The sequence below is a fragment of the Grampus griseus genome, assembly GCF_964374135.1.
Source record: "Grampus griseus genome assembly, chromosome: 16".
NCBI classification, from domain to species: domain Eukaryota; kingdom Metazoa; phylum Chordata; class Mammalia; order Artiodactyla; family Delphinidae; genus Grampus; species Grampus griseus.
In genome coordinates, this window is record NC_139010.1 from 56,656,894 (window position 1) to 56,675,112 (window position 18,219).

The window sequence follows — 18,219 nt, forward strand, 5'->3', positions numbered from 1 at the left end:
AGAGAGCTCAGTGATTCTCTGTTTACTTCCTTGTGAGAGTTGCTATGTCATGGCACAGGGGAGGGGAAGGAGGCCAGGAGGGCAGAGATGGAAATATACTGTTGTAAGGTTCTTATACTCCATGTGCAGTGGTATGATATCACTTGAAGTTAGACTGTGATAAGGTCAAGATGTATCTTATAAACGATAAAGCAACCACTCGGATAGTAGAAGGTTAGAGTTAGTCAGCTAGTGAAGGAGATAAAACAGAATCATCAAAAATATCCAATCCAAAAGAAGGTGGAAAAAGGGAATAAAAAATAGAAAACAAAGCAAGATGGCAGACTCAAGCCTAACCATAATCACATTAAATGTAGAGATTATCATATATTTTGGAAATTCACCTCTTATCAGATATATGGTTTACAAATATTTTCTCCTACTCCATGGGTTGCATTTTCACTTTGCTGATTGTTTCCAAGAAACACACTTTAAATATAAAGACATAAATATGTGCAATGGAAAAGGATGGGGAAAGATATACCATGCTGACACTAGTGGAAAGAAAGCTGGAATGGCTATGTTAATATCAGACAAAGTAGACTTCAGAGCAAAGAATATTACCTGGGTGATCTGTATTTGTATATCTATATCTAAGCTACATCTATAATATAGGAAACGGTGATCCTTGCCTCATTGGATTTTGGTAAGAACCAAGTGGGGTAATATCTGGGAAAATGCCTTGTACACTGTAAAACATGATACGGGTGTAACTGGACCTTAATTATTAGAAATTGGACTACCTGAATCCTTATAAAGAGCCCAGCAGCTGTGTTGGAACTATTTGGTTCTCAAGAGAAAAAAGGAAATACCACACAGCAGCTCCGAGGTGGGCGGTGCAGGGCAGGCAGGAGTAGCTGGGGCCCAGAAACATCAGTGCAGTGGTGCCTGGAGGGCTTCCCTGGTGGCACAGTGGTTAAGAATCCACCTGCCAATGCAGGGGACACGGGTTCGAGCTCTGGTCTGGGAAGATCCCACATGCCGCGGAGCAACTAAGCCCGTGCGCCACAACTACTGAGCCTGCGCTCTAGAGCCCGCGAGCCACAACTACTGAGCCCGCATGCCTAGAGCCCGTGCTCCGCAACAAGAGAAGCCACCACAATGAGAAGCCCACGCACTGCAATGAAGAGTGGCTCCCGCTCACTGCAACTAGAGAAAGCCCGTGCTCAGCAATGAAGACCCAACGCAGCCAAAAATAAATAAATAAAATAAATTAATTAATTTTTTTAAAAAAGGTGCCTGGACCAGCACTTCTTAGACCTGAATCTACGGTAGTTACTGGAATCTATGGTAACAAGGGGCTTTCCTCAGCTGCAGGAGAGACAGACCCGGACTGAGTCTTAGTTCCATGGACCCCAGAAGCTTTGGTAACCCCAGCAGATGCTTGGCTAAAAAGAAAAGTAAGGGGCTTCCCTGGTGGCGCAGTGGTTGAGAGTCCGCCTGCCGATGCACGGGACACAGGTTCGTGCCCCGGTCTGGGAAGATCCCACATGCCGTGGAGCGGCTGGGCGCATGAGCCATGGCCGCGGCATGTGGGATCTTCCCGGACCGGGGCACGAACCCGTGTCCCCTGCATCGGCAGGCGGACTCTCAACCACTGTGCCACCAGGGAAGCCCGGTCTTTTTTTTTTTTAATCGAGGAGAAATTCATAACACGATCAACCAATTCAAAGCACACAGTTCAGTGGCATTTAGTGCATTTAGTGTTGTGCAGCTGCCACTTTTCTGTTTCACAACTTTTTCATCACCCTGAAAGCACCCCTGTACCTTCAGTAATCACTTCCCATCCCCTTCCTCTCCACATCCCCTGGCAACCACAAATCTGCTCTCCCTCTCTGTGGATTTGCCTGTCCTAGTTATTTCATACAAAAAGAATCATACAATATGTGACCTTTTTATGTCTGGCTCCTTTCACTTAACATAATGTTTTAACATTACAACATAAAGTCGTCGAGTGAATCAGTACTTAATCCCTTTTATGGCTGAATAATATTCCATTGTACTGGTAGACCAGTTTGTCCGTTAATGACATTTGGGTTGTTTCCACATTTTGGCTGTTGGGGATTGTACTGTTATGAACATTCGCGAACAAGTATTTGCTTGAATACCTGTTCTAAATTATTTTGAGCACATACCTAGGAGTGGAATTGCTGGGTCACATGGTAACTCTATGTTTAACTTTTGAGAAACTGCCAGACTGTTTTCCACAGCAGTTGCACCTCCCTTTGGTGTTAAGATTGTGTTATTCTAAGTGCAGAGATGATACAACACTATAGAACATTTGGAAATTATTTATTGAGCAATTTTAAAAAGTTTTCAAGGAGTTAAAATTATAAAAAAAATTTTAATAAAAATATGTGATTATTATAACAATTCAAATAAAGAAATTTCTAGAAGAAAAAAGTTTTTTAATCTGTTCCCCACCCCCTATCCTACTCCTGTGCCTGTGGCTGACCAGTGTTAACCCTTTGGTTTGTATCCTTCCAAAAGTTTTCAAGGCATTTATGTAGTTTTTGAATTTTCTTTTTTACATAAACATGTACTACTCTCTGTATTATCTTGCTTTGAAATCTTTCTGTTCATTTCTTGTAAATTTTAATTGTTCCAGTGACTGTCTTGGAGCCAGGCTGAGGGTCCCTGGGACCCTCAGATCTGAGGTCTGACCTTGCCCTGTTTAAAAAAAGTCTGGCCCTCAGGTGTGCACAAGGCTGTGTCCTTGGGTGGCTGGATAATGAATGTATTATAAATTTCCTTTTGTTATCTGCATTTACAATTTTTTTTTTTTCCAAAAGGAATGTGAATTGCTTTATAATAGAAAAATAAAGTAGGGAAGAAGGATTGAGGGCCTGAAGGCCCTGGGCACAGCTTGTATCTTAATTTAGCACTTATTTCATTCCTCTCTCTTGCATAATAAGTTGTTTAAGTGTTTGCCTCCCTCGAGGGTGGACAGCGCTTATTCATCTGTTGCCACCCCTACTCCCTCGGAGTGTGCCAGACACACAAGTGGCCCCTCCAGGACTGTGGCCGAGACTGCAGAGAAGAGGGGGGGTTCCAAAGGCCCCCTGTGCCCCCAGCTCAGGCTCATAAAAGGACGTGCATCTGCTCGGGGGTCAGGCCCTGGCTGGTCACGCTCCCTGCGTGGGCACCTGGGTCGGCCTCGTGGGGAGCTGGGTGTAAGGGAGGGGCAATTATTTATGGTGCCCCGGCCAGGGTCCCCATGGCAGGCAGCACCCCGCTGAGGAAGTAATTAGAGTGCTGCCAGGAGCAGGAAGCAAGGAGGGTGTTGGAGGCTCCGGCTCCCTTTCCAGAGTTAAAAATAGCTGGTCTGTTGGCGGAGGTGGAGAGCCTTACACACAGGAATGGAGGTGGGAGAGCCAGTGCCTGGGGGGCACGGGGGTGGGAGCAGTCTTCTTGGGTTTGTCTGTCTGTCAGTCTGGTTTGGGAAGGTGCAGGGGGGCTCACTGGCTGGAAAGGGGCATGTGATCTGTGCAGGGAGGGTGTCTGGCCAAGGCCCTTCTTCCCCTGCCTGGGGTTCCTCCATCTGTCCCCACAAGACTAGCCTGCCAGGGCTCATGTTCCTGCTCGAGGCTCAGACCACTAATGGGGGCATCAGGACAGCCCCACAGACCCCTGCTGGTCCCAGCTTCCTGCCTCGACGTTCCTGTGAGGCGCTATTAAGGGTCGGCGTGGGATTCCAGAGCCCAGGTTCGTTTATAGCATTTCTGAGGGAACGGTCTCTGCCGGTGCTGGGCAGCTGTGTGCCTGACTCATCCCAGAACACTTTATAAATAACCTGGTGGGGAGGAGGGATGTGGGCTGTCCGCCCCTGTGCCCCCAACACTCTGTGAGCAGGTGGCAGGCACTGAGGGCCCCAGGGCTTCCTAGATGTCAGGGTAGAGCAGCCCCACTCTGGTCGGGAGCCAGGGCCACGGATGCTGGGGGAGGGGATTGTCAACTTCTGGAGATCGGCCCTGCAGCAATTCTGAGGCCCCAAGGAGTCTTCTGCTCAGCTATGATGTGGTTAGCACCCCTGCCTTCTGTGAGGTGCACTGGGGAATTTCTGGATGGACAAATTGAGCCAGTATGGGCTAAACTCGCTGGGTGACCCAGGACAGGTCACTCCCCCTCTCTGAGTCTGGTAAAATGAGAGGGTTGAGCTAGGCGAGTGCTAAGGTCCTGTCCAGCAGTTCCAGTTTTGATTCTGTGTCTGGCACATTGTAGGTGTGGATGAGTGGCTAGACACTCCTGCATCACAAGATGAGTGTGAGGGGGACTGGGGGGCAAGAGGAGGTGCAGTAACCCACACCTGGAGCTCCGTGTGCTGGACAAGGAGAATCTCTCGCTAGTCAGGGCAGGTGGACACTGGGAGCCTTCAACCCAAGGACAGCCACCTGGGTTGGGGGGAAGCAGGGTCTGAAGGGTGTGCTCAGATAGAGCCTGATTATTGTCCCTGAGGGAGAAGAGACATTTGACTTGTGTCACCACAGAAGGCCAGCTAGGACCTGGAAGGCTAATGTCAGCTTGGCGTATCCTGTGCTCTTACTGCAAGAACCTTTCTAACTTGTGAGGTAGTGAGCTCCCTGTCCCTGAATGAATGCTCTAATGTAAGGGTGTGGAGGGACGGATTCCCCACGGAGTGAAGGGCTGTAGTTCAGTAGTTCCCAGTGTGGCAGGGAATCTGGATCCCTGAAGGAGTTTGTTAATAATACAGATCCCCAGTCCCCCCTCCCACCGTCGCCCCTACTGAGTGGGACTCCCAGGGGTGGCGGCTAGGAGTCTCTGAGCTATGTCGTCCCCATGTGGGCCCTACAGTTCTGTGATGCTATGGTGCTGACCTCAGAAGGTTGGGGCTAAATATATCCCAGCCCCCTTACCCTAAATGTATCGTGCCGTGTAGGTTTTGAGCACTTTGCAACTACTGACACAGTGACAGTAGAGGAAGGTCAAGCAGCAACCTCAGGAGACCGTGAATGTGGTCTTAATCGATGGACTCGGCCCCCTTGGAGACCATTGAAGAAACAAATGTCAGGCATCATGCTTTTGGGGATTAAAGTGCCAAAAAGGTTTTGGGATCTATTGAGGGAAACAGAACAGAGGGCCTTCAACAAGACACTTTGCTGTGTCAGCTAGTCCAGTGCAAACCCAGCCCCTGACAAGGGGGAGCCCGGTGCATTAGGAAGAACGTGGCCACAGGCAAGTCCACAGCCCTGATCAGACTCCTTACACCCCGTCACTTGCTGCGTGACTTTGAGCTTGTCCCTTATCCTCTCTGGGTCTCTCATTTGTAAAGTGAGGGGGTTGGACTTTCAAGTCCTCCCTGATCTGATGTGTTGTAATACCTCAAAAGACCAGGAGCTGGGTATTTGTCTAGTTTCTGGCATCAAACGTTGTTCTGACCTGTTTTGTTGCTGTGGAGTCTCTCCTCCTTCTTCCTTCCCAAAGGATTCCTGCCTCCCCTTTTTAATTTCCCAGGGTCTGCTGGAAGTGTGACTGGCTCGGCCGATCAGGCAGGAAGGCCTTGCAGGAACAGAGTCAGGACAGTTGGTGGGGAGGGAAGGGGTGAATATGTAGGTGTGCTCAGGCAGTGGGGACAGACTTGGGGGCCATGCCTGGTAGGGGCTCTGAGATGAGGGACCAGGGCTGGGGAAGCCATAGGCTGCACCTCAGAGCTCGACCTACGGCCAGAAGGGGGATTCCCAGTTAATTACTGTGAAAGTCCTAAAGAGTATGAGGCCTCCCAAGAGCACAGTGGCCAAGTATGAATGTGCAGGACGCTTCTGAACAGACCTGGATTAGGGATGGGGTGGCAAGGAGGCATTCGTTCATCTCCAGAGGGCACGCCTAGGGCCAGGCATTGCATTGCACTGTTTCCAGCTCTCACACAACCCATTCAAGAAGATACTGTTTGCCACCGTTTGCAGATGACAATAGCAAGGCCCAGATTAAATGATGTGCTCACGGATACACAGCTGGTGAGAGGCAGAGCAGGATTTGAACTCGGGTCCCGCTGATTCTAAAGCACACATCGTGCGCTTCCTCTTCTGAGGGAGCGTCATTCTCCTAAAGCGCGATGCACCCATCAGCCCAAGATTCTGCCAGTATCTACCCAAGGTCAGGGTACGAGCATGTAAGCTAACATGCATGAAGGAAATGTGATTTAGAATAAAACTTCCCTAGATAAATTCGAAATATCCTAGGGTAACCCAATACAATGTCTGCAGGGTTTGAAACTGAGGCCTGCTCCGTTGCAGGACTGATTGCTGGGGAAATGGAGGCGAAGGCGCGCTGGTCCCTGGCCTTGAGCTCACATGGTGCCTGGGAGGCCAGCTGCAGGATTTTTGCAACACCTGGTATTTCTGGGGAGGAGGGCATGACCTCTGTGCTGGAGGCAATCGGGGAGGTGGGGCTGCAGCTGTCTCTCAGAGCATGAGGTGGAATTTGCGTGGCTGTTAGGAGTGGGAAAATAGAGTTCCGGTGGCGCAGTGGTTAAGAATCTGCCTGCCAATGCAGGGGACATGGGTTCGAGCCCTGGTCTGGGAAGATCCCATATACATGCTGTGGAGCAACTAAGCCTGTGCGCCACAACTACTGAGCCCACGTGCCACAACTACTGAAGCCCATGCTCCTAGAGCCCATGCTCTGCAGCAAGAGAAGCCACCGCAATGAGAAGCCTGCGCACCACAACAAAGAATAGCCCCTGCTCGCCGCAACTAGAGAAAGCCTGTGCTCAGCAACAAAGACCCAACACAGCCAAAAATAAATACATTTATAAAAAAAAAAAGAGAGAGTTCTAGGCAGCTGGTAGAGCATAGGCAAGAGGCTCAGAGGCCTGGAAGGGTGTGTGGAGTTGGGGAAACTGGGAGCAGCTCTATGGGGCTGGAGACGGGGGTAGGTAAGAAGTGGGGCTCTGAGAGACAGGGCTGGACAGGTGAGCGGGGCCAGACTGGGGAGGGCATGTGTCTGTGTGACTTTCTGACTTTGGCTGAGCCTGTCTCCTCAGATGTAAAATGGGAAAATTAAGGCCTTCTCTTGGTACAGGGTTGTTGTGAGATTTTAACTAGATAATGAAAATAAAATGGGTGGTACTGGGCCTGACACAGGTTCAGTAACTGGTGTTACTCTTGTGGTGGTTGTTGTTGATGACGATGATGGTAATAATAATAACTGGGCTTCCTAGTTCCCCTTTGGTCTATTCTTTTTTTTTTTTTTTTAATTTAGTTATTTATTTATTTTTGGGTGTGTTGGGTCTTCGTTTCTGTGCGAGGGCTTCTTCTAGTTGCGGCGAGCGGGAGCCACTCTTCATCGCGGTGCGCGGGCTCTCACTCTCGCGGCCTCTCTTGTTGCGGAGCACAGGCTCCAGACGCGCAGGCTCAGTAGTTGTGGCTCACGGGCCTAGTTGCTCTGTGGCATGTGGGATCTTCCCAGACCAGGGCTCGAACCCGTGTCCCCTGCATTGGCAGGCAGATTCTCAACCACTGCGCCACCAGGGAAGCCCCCCTTTGGTCTATTCTTAACACAGCAGCAAGAGTAATGCTGTTAAAACTTGGCAGATCGTGTTCCTCCTCTACTCACAAGACTCAGGGACTCCCCCAAAGCCACAGCCCTTGTACTAGTCTTCCAGCCCCTACATGACCTGACCTTCCCCTAACCTGTCTCCACACATGTCCGTCACTCTGCTTGAGCCAAACTGGCCTCTTTGCTATGCCTTGAATGTATTAAGTTACTCCTGCCCCAGGGCCTTTGCACTTGCTGCTTCTTTTTACTGGAATGCTTCTCCTCAGGTTTCCACAGGGCTCACTCCCTAGCCTCCTTTATGTCTTTACTCAAGTGTCACCTCCTCAGTGAGGTCTTTGGCTAAGCTGTCTGAAATCACAGACTGTCTCCCCTCACCCACGCCAGCACTCCTCATCTCCCTTCCCTCCTTTATATCCCTTCTCTGTATTTATCACCTTCTAACATACTATGTATTTTTATTGTTTATTGTTTGTCACCCATTAGAATATACGCCTTATGAGGGCAGGGCTTTTTGTCTGTTTTGTGCCCTGCTGTATCCCAGCATCTAGCTCACAACTGGTGCCCGTTAATACATGTCATTTTTATATTATCATCTCTGGAGCATGGAGGGTGGGGTGGGGTAACCTTCCCCTGCGGGGTATGGCCAGCCCATGACTGGGGCCTCCGAGCTTGCCTTGCTTCTTTGGAAAGACATTTCCTCCAGTCCTTCCTGTCTCTTCAACAGGAGCCCAGAACCTGCAGGCTTCTAGCTGACAGCCTCATCCCTCTCTGCAGGCTTCCCCACTTATTTCAAAACACAGCCCCCTCCATTTGCTCTGGGGCTTCCTCTCTTCCAGGAAACTCAGTGAGCATGGGGGCGGGTGGATGGCTCATTTCAGAGGAATTTCCCTGGTTCCGCAAGCAGCCCAGTGCCTGGGAGTCCAGGAACCTTCATGGCCTGATTTAGATCCTGGGAGCAGGGCTCCAGCTGCAGTCCTCACATCCAGCTGGAACCCCATTCTGAGGCGTTTGCAAAACCTCCTGCCCTTGTGCATCCCCACTCCTTCTATATTATTGGGCTGAGTCCAAGCCTGGGAGGAAGGTACCATGGTCACTTGGTCACTCCACTGGGCCAGGCTTCTGTCTGGCTGTGGATCTCAGTGCAGAACTGGGGTCACAGAGGCAGAGGGGGCCACCTCCCCCGGTCCTTCCAGCTTTCTCTTTCTGCCCGACCACAGGGCCCCTGATGAGGTACCCCTGAGGGAATCCCTGCTCATTGTGTTGGGGGTATTCTTCTGACAGTGACTTCAGTTTCACAGAAACCTCTTCCAGATTCCAATTTCCCTTGGCTTTGTGTGTAAAATGACTCTAATGAGAGAGAGAAATCTAGACATACATGAGTAGCTGTAAGACAGGAGAATTTACATATCTCAGGTGTCAGGCCTAGGAGAGCCCTTAGGGTCATGAGGCCCTCCCTCCTCTTTTAAATGACGAAGAGCCCGAGGTCCCTAGAAGGACTGTGAGCTGTCAAGTGTCACACAGCTGGAGGACACTGAGCTGGGACTCAAAGCTGGGCTTCCTGACTGCTCATCCAGTGCTCTTTCCACCAGCCAGGACACTGGGACTGGAATCCAGTCTCTGACCACAGAGCCTGTGCACGCAGCCATCACTCCACACTGGCACCAGATGGCTTCTTCCCCTCTAACGCCTGAGCCCAGCCTCTATAATGAGGCCATCACGCTTGTAGAGGCTCCTGGGCTTGGCTTAAGATAGGCTTATGCTGTTAGGGTGGCAGCCCGCTCCTTTCATTAGAAAAATGCTGCCCAACTGCAGAGCTTTCACTGGGAGGAAAGGGTTCCTGCCACTGAGCCTAAAATCCCCAGGGATTCCTTTGATTCTGTTTCACATAATCACACTCTCTCATGTCACCGGCAGTGCCTCCCTTGTAGGCCTTCACCCCCTTAAGGTCTTGCATGTAATGAACCTATTCCACTTAGCTTGGCAAAGCCCAGAATGTGGGTCTTTTCATGTTATAATTAATCCATTTCCCCTGTTCCTGCATTGTTTCAGATATTTCATCTCTGAATATCCTCCAATTTCAGAGTATCTTTCTGGAACAGTGGATGCCAAGAGCCCAATGCCAAGAACCTAATTCCACAATCGGGAAAGATCTCGTTAGAAACAGACAGAGGAAGGGGCGTCCCCACTGGGCAAGAGTTGGACCCAGGCTGCCAGTAACAGGACCATCTGGAAGGTCTTCCCTCCTCCCTTCCTGGACACCCAGGGCTGCCCAGATACCAGTCTGAAGGCAGAGGGGGCTTCCCAAATGCCCTCCTGGGCACAGAGGATGGATGGAGCCCTCTCTGAGCAGGGACATAAGTTTGAATCCGTCTCCATGTCTCCTCTCTCAGCCTCCTCTCACCACCCTGGTCCAGCTTTTTATTCATTCATCAGACATTTATTAAGCACCTGCTACATGCCAGGCCTAGGGCTAGGCACTGGGGATACTATGGTAAACAAGAGGCACGTCATCCCTACCCTCAAGAAGCTTATGTTCTAGTGCATTGGAGTGACAATAAATAAGCAAAGCGACAGATAGATGTGAACAGGTGAAGTGCAAGGAGGCCAAGTGCAGAGTCCAGGGAAGGAGAGTAAGAGGGGCCACCTGGAGTGGATGGTCCAGGAGGGCCTCTGAGCGGGAGCACTGAAGCTGAGACCTGAAGGTGGGAAGGACCCTGCAAAGGAAAGGTGGGAAGGTGGGTTTCTGGAAGAAAGGACAGGATGTGCAAAGTTCCATGCAGGAAAGACCCAGCGAAGGGGAGAGATGGACGGATGGCCAGCGTGGCATGAGCTGAGGTTGGAGGGGTGAGGCAGCCGAGACCTGGAGGGCTTTATGCATTATTGCAAGTACCTGCCTTTCCCACGGACTCACTGTGTGACCTGAGCATGTAGCTTAACTTAGTTAAGCCTATGCCTTCTCTTTGGTGGGATGGAACTAGTAACTCTCCCTGTACAAACTTCTAGGAGGCTTTGATGAAATCCATGGAAAACACCAGTGCCTGGTAGTGGCACTGGTGCTCCATATGGGGAGCAATTCTTATTCTTATTTTCACCCCTAGTTCCTCAAGGAAAAACATCTCAACCCCTTGGCTCTTTTCCCATCCTACCTCTGTCCTCAATCCCTTCTCCTCTCAAATGTGGGACTCTCCCCATTCCAGCAGACACTCAGACAGGACTGATCAGACTTCAGCCTTAACAAGCCCACTTGTCTGAGCTCTACATGTTCTAAATGCTGATGGGAGGGGAGGGGCTTCTGCCCTCATTGTGGGCTGGCTCCCATTCCTTCATCTGCCCTTGATTCTCTGTTCTTTCTGATCTTTAAATTGTTTTAATTAATTAGTCAGCAGGCACAACAAGAATATTTCTGGAATAAGAGTACAGCGAACACCTGTGTACTCACCACTCAATTTAAGGATAAGAACGCTGCCTTCCCATATGCAGTCTCCCTTCCCTGCCCTGTAGCTAAACCACCTTCTGGAATTTTGTGTATATCTTTTTTTTTCCTTCTCTTAATGGTTTGCCGCTTATGTTTATAGACCTAAGTAATGTTGTTTTAGTTTTTCCATGTTTTGGAACTTTATATACATGGAACGACACTGTAGATATATATATTTTTAAATTGGGGTAGAGTTGTTTTACAATGTTGTGTTAGTTTCTACTGTACAGTGGAGTTCCCTGTGCTATACAGCAGGTTCTTATTAGTTATCTATTTTATACATATTAGTGTATACATGTCAATCCCAATCTCCCAATTCATCACACCACCACCACCACCACCACTTTCCCCCCTTGGTGTCCATATGTTTGTTCTCTACATCAGTGTCTCTATTTCTGCCCTGCAAACTGGTCCATCTGTACCATTTTTCTAGTTTCCACATATATGCATTAATATACGATATTTGTTTTTCTCTTTCTGACTTACTTCACTCTGTATGCCAGTCTCTAGGTTCATCCACATCTCTACAAATGACCCAATTTCATTCCTTTCTATGGCTGAGTAATATTCCATTATATATATGTACCACATCTTATTTATCCATTTGTCTGTCGATGAGCATTTAGGCTGCTTCCATGACCTGGCTATTGTAAACAGTGCTGCAATGAACTTTGGGGTCCATGTGTCTTCTTGAATTATGGTTTTCTCTGGGTATATGTCCACTAGTGGGATTGCTGGGTCATATGGTAATTCAATTTTTAGTTTTTTAAGGAACCTCCATACTGTTCTCCATAGTGGCTGTATCAATTTACATTCCCACCAACAGAGCAAGAGGGTTCCCTTTCCCCCACACGCATTGTTTCCTCTCCAGCATTTGTTGTTTGTAGATTTTCTGATGATGCCCATTCTAACTGGTGTGAGGTGATACCTCATTGTAGTTTTGATTTGCATTTCTCTAATAATTACTGATGTTGAGCATTCTTTCATGTGTTTGTTGGCAGTCTGTGTGTCTCCTTTGGAGAAAGGTCTATTTAGGTCTTCTGCCCATTTTTGGATTGGGTTGTTTATTTTTTTAATATTGAGCTGCATGAGCTGTTTATATATTTTGGAGATTAATCCTTTGTCCATTGATTCATTTGTAAATATTTTCTCCCTTTCTGAGGGTTGTCTTTTCGTCTTGTTTGTAGTCTCCTTTGCTGTGCAAAAGCTTTTAAGTTTCAGTAGGTCCCATTTGTTTAATTTTGTTTTTATTTCCATTACTCTAGGAGGTGAATCAAAAAAGATCTTGCTGTGATTTATGTCAAAGAGTGTTCTTCCTATGTTTTCCTCTAAGAGTTTTATAGTGTCCGGTCTTACATTTAGGTCTTTAATCCATTTTGAGTTTATTTTTGTTTACGGTGTTAGGGAGTGTTCTAATTTCATTCTTTTACATGTAGCTGTCCAGTTTTCCCAGCACCACTTATTGAAGAGACTGTCTTTTCTCCATTGTATATCCTTGCCTCCTTTGTCATAGATTAGTTGACTATAGGTGCGTGGGTTTGTCTCTGGGTTTTCTATCTTGTTCCATTGATCTATGTTTCTGTTTTTGTGCCAGTACCATATTTTCTTGATTACTGTAGCTTTGTAGTATGATCTGAAGCCAGGGAGTCTGATTCCTCCAGCTCTGTTTTTTCCCTCAAGACTGTTTTGGCTATTCACGGTCTTTTGTGTCTCCATATAAATTTTAAGATTTTTTGTTCTAGTTCTGTAAAAAATGCCATTGGTAATTTGATAGGGATAGCATTGAATCTGTAGATTGCTTTTTGTAGTATAGTCATTTCACAATATTGATTCTTCCAATCCAAGAACATGGTATATCTCTCCATCTGTTGGTATCATCTTTAATTTCTTTCATCCGTGTCTTATAGCTTTCTGAGTACAGGTCTTTTACCTCCTTAGGTAGGTTTATTCCTAGGTATTTTATTCTTTTTGTTGCAATGGTAAATGGGAGTGTTTCCTTAATTCCTCTTTCAGACTTTTCATCATTAGTGTATAGGAATGCAAGAGATTTCTGTGCATTAATTTTGTATCCTGCAACGTTACCAAATTCATTAATTAGCTCTAGTAGTTTTCTGGTGGCATCTTTAGGATTCTCTATGTATAGTATCATGTCATCTGCAAACAGTGACAGTTTTACTTCTTCTTTTCCAATTTGTATTCCTTTTCTTTCTTTTTCTTCTCTGATTGCCGTGGCTAGGACTTCCAAAACTATGTTGAATAATAGTGGTGAGAGTGGACATCCTTGTCTTTTTCCTGATCTTAGAGGAAATGCTTTCAGTTTTTCACCATTGAGAATGATGTTTGCTGTGGGTTTGTCATATATGGCCTTTATTATGTTGAGGTAGCTTCCCTCTATGCCCATTTTCTGGAGAGTTTTTTTTTATCATAAATGGGTGTTGAATTTTGTCAAAAGCTTTTTCTGCATCTATTGAGATGATCATATGGTTTTTCTTCTTCAATTTGTTAATATGGTGTATCACATTAATTGATTTGCGTATATTGAAGAATCCTTGCAATCCTGGGATAAATCCCACTTGATCCTGGTGTTTGATCCTTTTAATGTGTTGTTGCATTCTGTTTGCTAGTATTTTTGCATCTATATTCATCAGTGATATTGGTCTGTAATTTTCTTTTTTTGTAGTATCTTTGTCTGGTTTTGGTATCAGGGTGATGGTGGCCTCATAGAATGAGTTTGAGAGTGTTCCTTCCTCTGCAATTTTTGGAAGAGTTTGAGAAGGATGGGCATTAGCTCTTCTCTAAATGTTTGATAGAATTCACCTGTGAAGCCATCTGGTCCTGGGCTTTTGTTTGTTGGAAGATTTTTAATCACAGTTTCAATTTCATTACTTATGATTGGTCTGTTCATATTTTCTATTTCTTCCTGGTTCAGTCTTGGAAGGTTATACCTTTCTAAAAATTTGTCCCTAGAGGGACATGTCCCTCTAGGTGGTCACAAAACACTGAGCTGATCTCCCTGTGCTATGCAGCTGCTTCCCACTAGCTATTTATTTTACATTTGTTAGTGTATATATGCCAATGCTACTCTCTCACTTCGTCCCAGCTTACCCTTCCCCCTCTCCGTGTCCTCAGGTCCATTCTCTACATCTGCATCTTTATTCCTGTCCTGCCCCTAGTTCATGAGAACCATTTTTTTTTAAGATTCCATATATATGTGTTAGCATACAGTATTTGTTTTTCTCTTTCTGACTTACTTCACTCTGTATGACAGACTCTAAGTCCATCCACCTCATTACAAATAACTCAGTTTCGTTCCTTTTTATGGCTGAGTAATATTCCATTGTATATATGTGCCACATCTTCTTTATCCATTCATCTGTTGATGGACATTTAAGTTGCTTCCATGTCCCGGCTATTGTAAATAGAGCTGCAATGAACATTGTGGTACATGTCTCTTTTTGAATTATGGTTTTCTCAGGGTATATATATATGCCCAGTAGTGGGATTGCTGGGTCATATGGTAATACTATTTTTAATTTTTTAAGGAACTTCCATACTGTTCTCTGTAGTGGCTGTATCAATTTACATCAGGATCAGTTCTTAAACATTTTTTTCTAGCTATAGTCACTTCCTAGATAATTTCATCTAGACCCATGGTTTTAAATACCATTCACATACTGATGACTCCTGAAGTTATATTTCCAGCCCTCTACCTCTCCCCTGAACCCCAACTTCCTACTCTACTAAGGTGTATAACGTGCATATCAAACTTCCAACTTAAATCAACTAAGCACATGCAAACTCTGTATTCCCCATTCCTACTCAGCCCTTAGTCTTCCTCCCTCAGTAAATAGCAGCTCCTTTCTTCCAGTGGCTGAGACTTCAAAACTCGGAATCGTCTTTAACTCTCTTTCATGCTGCAACCTCAATCTATCTACAGGTCCTTTCAGCATTACCTCCAAGTTGTATCTAGAATCTGGCCACTTCTCACCCCACTGCTCCTACCCTAATCTAAGCCACCACCGTATCTTGCCTGGACAACTCTAACAGCCTCCTAACTGGCTTCACTGCTTCTATCCTTGCCCCCCTGCCAACCCTAGCGTCCATAGTAATCTTCTAAAAACTGCAATTAGATAATACCACGCCTCTACTCTAAATCTTGTAAGGCTTGCCATCTCACTTTCTGAGTGCAATCCAAAATCCTTATGAGGGCCTACACGTCATCTAAAACGTGGCTCCTGCCACCTTTCTGATTTCAGCTCCCATCTCTCTTCCCCTGGCCCACTCCAGTCTAGCTAAACTGGTCTCCCTGCTATTCTTTGAACACACCAAGCCTGCTCCTTTCTTGGAGGCCTTGTACTCTGTCCTCTAAGCTTCGTCACTCTTCCCTCAGATACCTGCATGTTCAATTCTCTCACTTCCTTCAGGCCTCTTCCCCAATTTCACCTTAACAAAAAAACTTGCCCTGACTATTTTTTTCTGAAATACTCCCTCCCCCCGTCTCTCTCTCTCATTACCACGCTTTACTTTACTTCTTAGTGATGATTACAACTTGACATATTTTATACTATTAGCTAATCTGTTATTGATTGTTACCCCACTAATATAGGTTCAATAAGAACAAAGTCTTTGTGCATTTAGTCGTTGCTGTATCCCAAGCTCCTAGAAAAGTGCCTGATACATAGTAGGTGTTTAACAAATATACATAGAACGAATGGATTGGTTGAATGCACTCATCCAGATGTCTTGGCTTCAAGTGAAGAGAGTGGTTTCCAAATGGTTGTCTAATTAATATAATCAAAACCACGTGTGAGGAACCGGGAGCGGTGTACATGGAGATCATCAGATGTGCATTTATTTATCACCAGAGGCCACCATGGGGTCCACAGATATTTTCAGGTTGCTCCTTGGTGCCAAATCATTTGCCGAACTCTAAGGTGAAATGAAAATCTGCCTTTAACTTCTTTGGCATGTCGTTATCCTTGGGGACTCAGTGTGTTCATCTGTGAAATGGGCAGTTGGAGATGTGGGTATATTCTGCCAATTTATAGTCTACAGTGCGCTGGAGGGAGGTGGTTCAGCTGGGAGGATGAACCACACACGCTCCGGAGCTTGACTGCCTGTGCCTGAATCCTGCCTCTGTTCCTCACAGGCCACACGACCTTAGGTAACTCACTCAGTTTCCTCATTTGTAAAGTGGGAATAATAAAAGGATAATAATAGCATTTAGTTCAAAGAGTAATTGTGAGTCTTATATAAGATAATACATGTAGCGCATGTAGGATATGGTCTGGCACACAGGTGCTCAATAAATGTTAGCTATTAAAAATGAGATGTTCTGGGGGAAGTTCTGAGGGGTCATTGCTATTAATGTGTTTTAAGGGCAATAAGCTATCCTAGAATATCAGATGATATGGAATCTTTAAAAGTGTGATAATAGGTTTTGCTAAGATGTATGTGGGTCATTGGCTTGGAGGAAAAGGGAACATACATTCCTGGCTCTCTACTCTGCATTGTGTGTAGCTCTGGCTATGAAACCCTAAAAGATGGACCAAACTATCTTTGGGTTGTGATCAAGCATGAGAAATTTCCACCCTGAGGAAAAATATTTGAAGGTTGCAAAATGAATGCTGGATTTGGTAGCCCATGATGATGATAGTGAAAAAGACACTTGAGGGAAGCTGTGAAAAATTTGGTATGACCAAATATATCTATATCAAGAAAATGAAGAGCATTGAGCAAAAGTCACGTGGAAGGAAAACCTGAGGAATACCACTATACATGAATGTAAATACTGCTTATAAGACATCTGAAGAATCTTATAAAAGCCAGCTCTGTGGAGATTCCCCCAAGAGCAGGTTGGAGAAATAATGAGCATATTAAGCCTATCAGAGACCAGGGTGGCTGTATTTTGTGCTGGAAAACAATATTTCCATAAGACCAGCAAGTTGATGTCTCTGAGTGAGAAAACTTGGAAGACTGTAGGTAAGCCAGGACCAGGATATTAAGCATGACATTGGGAGCTTTCCTGTCAACAGTTTTGATCATGTGAAACAAAATGGTGGCATCAAAATAGAAACTCCTCTCCCTTTAAAGCTATAGATAAAATTTGAAAATACATATCTATAGGTTTATAGATAAAATATGGAGTTTTCTGCTTCTGTGGACCATACATATGAGAGGATGTGCAACACTAAAGAAAAGTCTTTCAACATGCTGTGGCTAGTATGAGTATCATCTTTGTGGCTATCTTCGGTAACACTGATAATTTCCAGTAAATCTTGTGTTTGCAATAATGAAAAAAATGTGATAATAGTATTGTGATTAGGTAGGAGAATGCCCTTATTCTTAGGAGATACATGGTGAAGTACTTAAGAATAAACCCTCACAATGTCTGTCACTTCCTTTCTAATAATCTAGCCAAATATATCTCTATGTTTCTGTGTCTATCTATCTATCAAGCAAATGTGACAAAATGTTAACAACTGTTGAAGCTAGGTGGATAGTATAGTTTATTGTACTATTCTTTCAATGTTTCTGTATGTTTGAAATTTTCAAAATAAAAGGTTGAGGAAAAGAAAGAACCCTAGAAATAGTCTAGTGACGTCCAACACTCATTTTACAGGAAGAAGGTCAAGTGTGAAGTATTTACCTAAGGTCATGCTGCCTGAGGCAGGACCCAGGTCTGCTGGCTGCCCATGGCTCCCTGTGTGTGGGTTGCCGCTGTTGACCCTTAGGCAGCTGTGAGCTGCAGAGGAACATACCCAGCTTCCCCTCAGAGACCAAGGGGTGTATGGGTGTGTGAAAGGGCACCTGTGTTGGTATTTCCTTGTTTATTAAGCATATAGATAGGTCATCTGGTAGAAAGGTGTGATGTCGAAAATGTGAAAGAGGCACCGGAGCCAGACCTGCCATCCTTAGAGAGTGGGCGTACCCATTTGGCACCATCTGCTTGTGGTTTTTAATTGGAGATGGTGGTGTGTATGTCAACTCTGGGATTTCAGAGGAGAGAGGGAAGAGTAAGGGTTGGGGGCAGGGCCAGGAAAAGCAGCAAGGAGAGGCTGGCTTCAGTTCTGGAGCTCCCTGAAAGAAGGAACCCCAGGGTATCTCTGGGGATGAAACAAGGGTACATATTTAAAGAAAGGAGACGATTCTCTGCGGTCTGCAGCAGCCTCCTCTAGCTAATAGGGTTC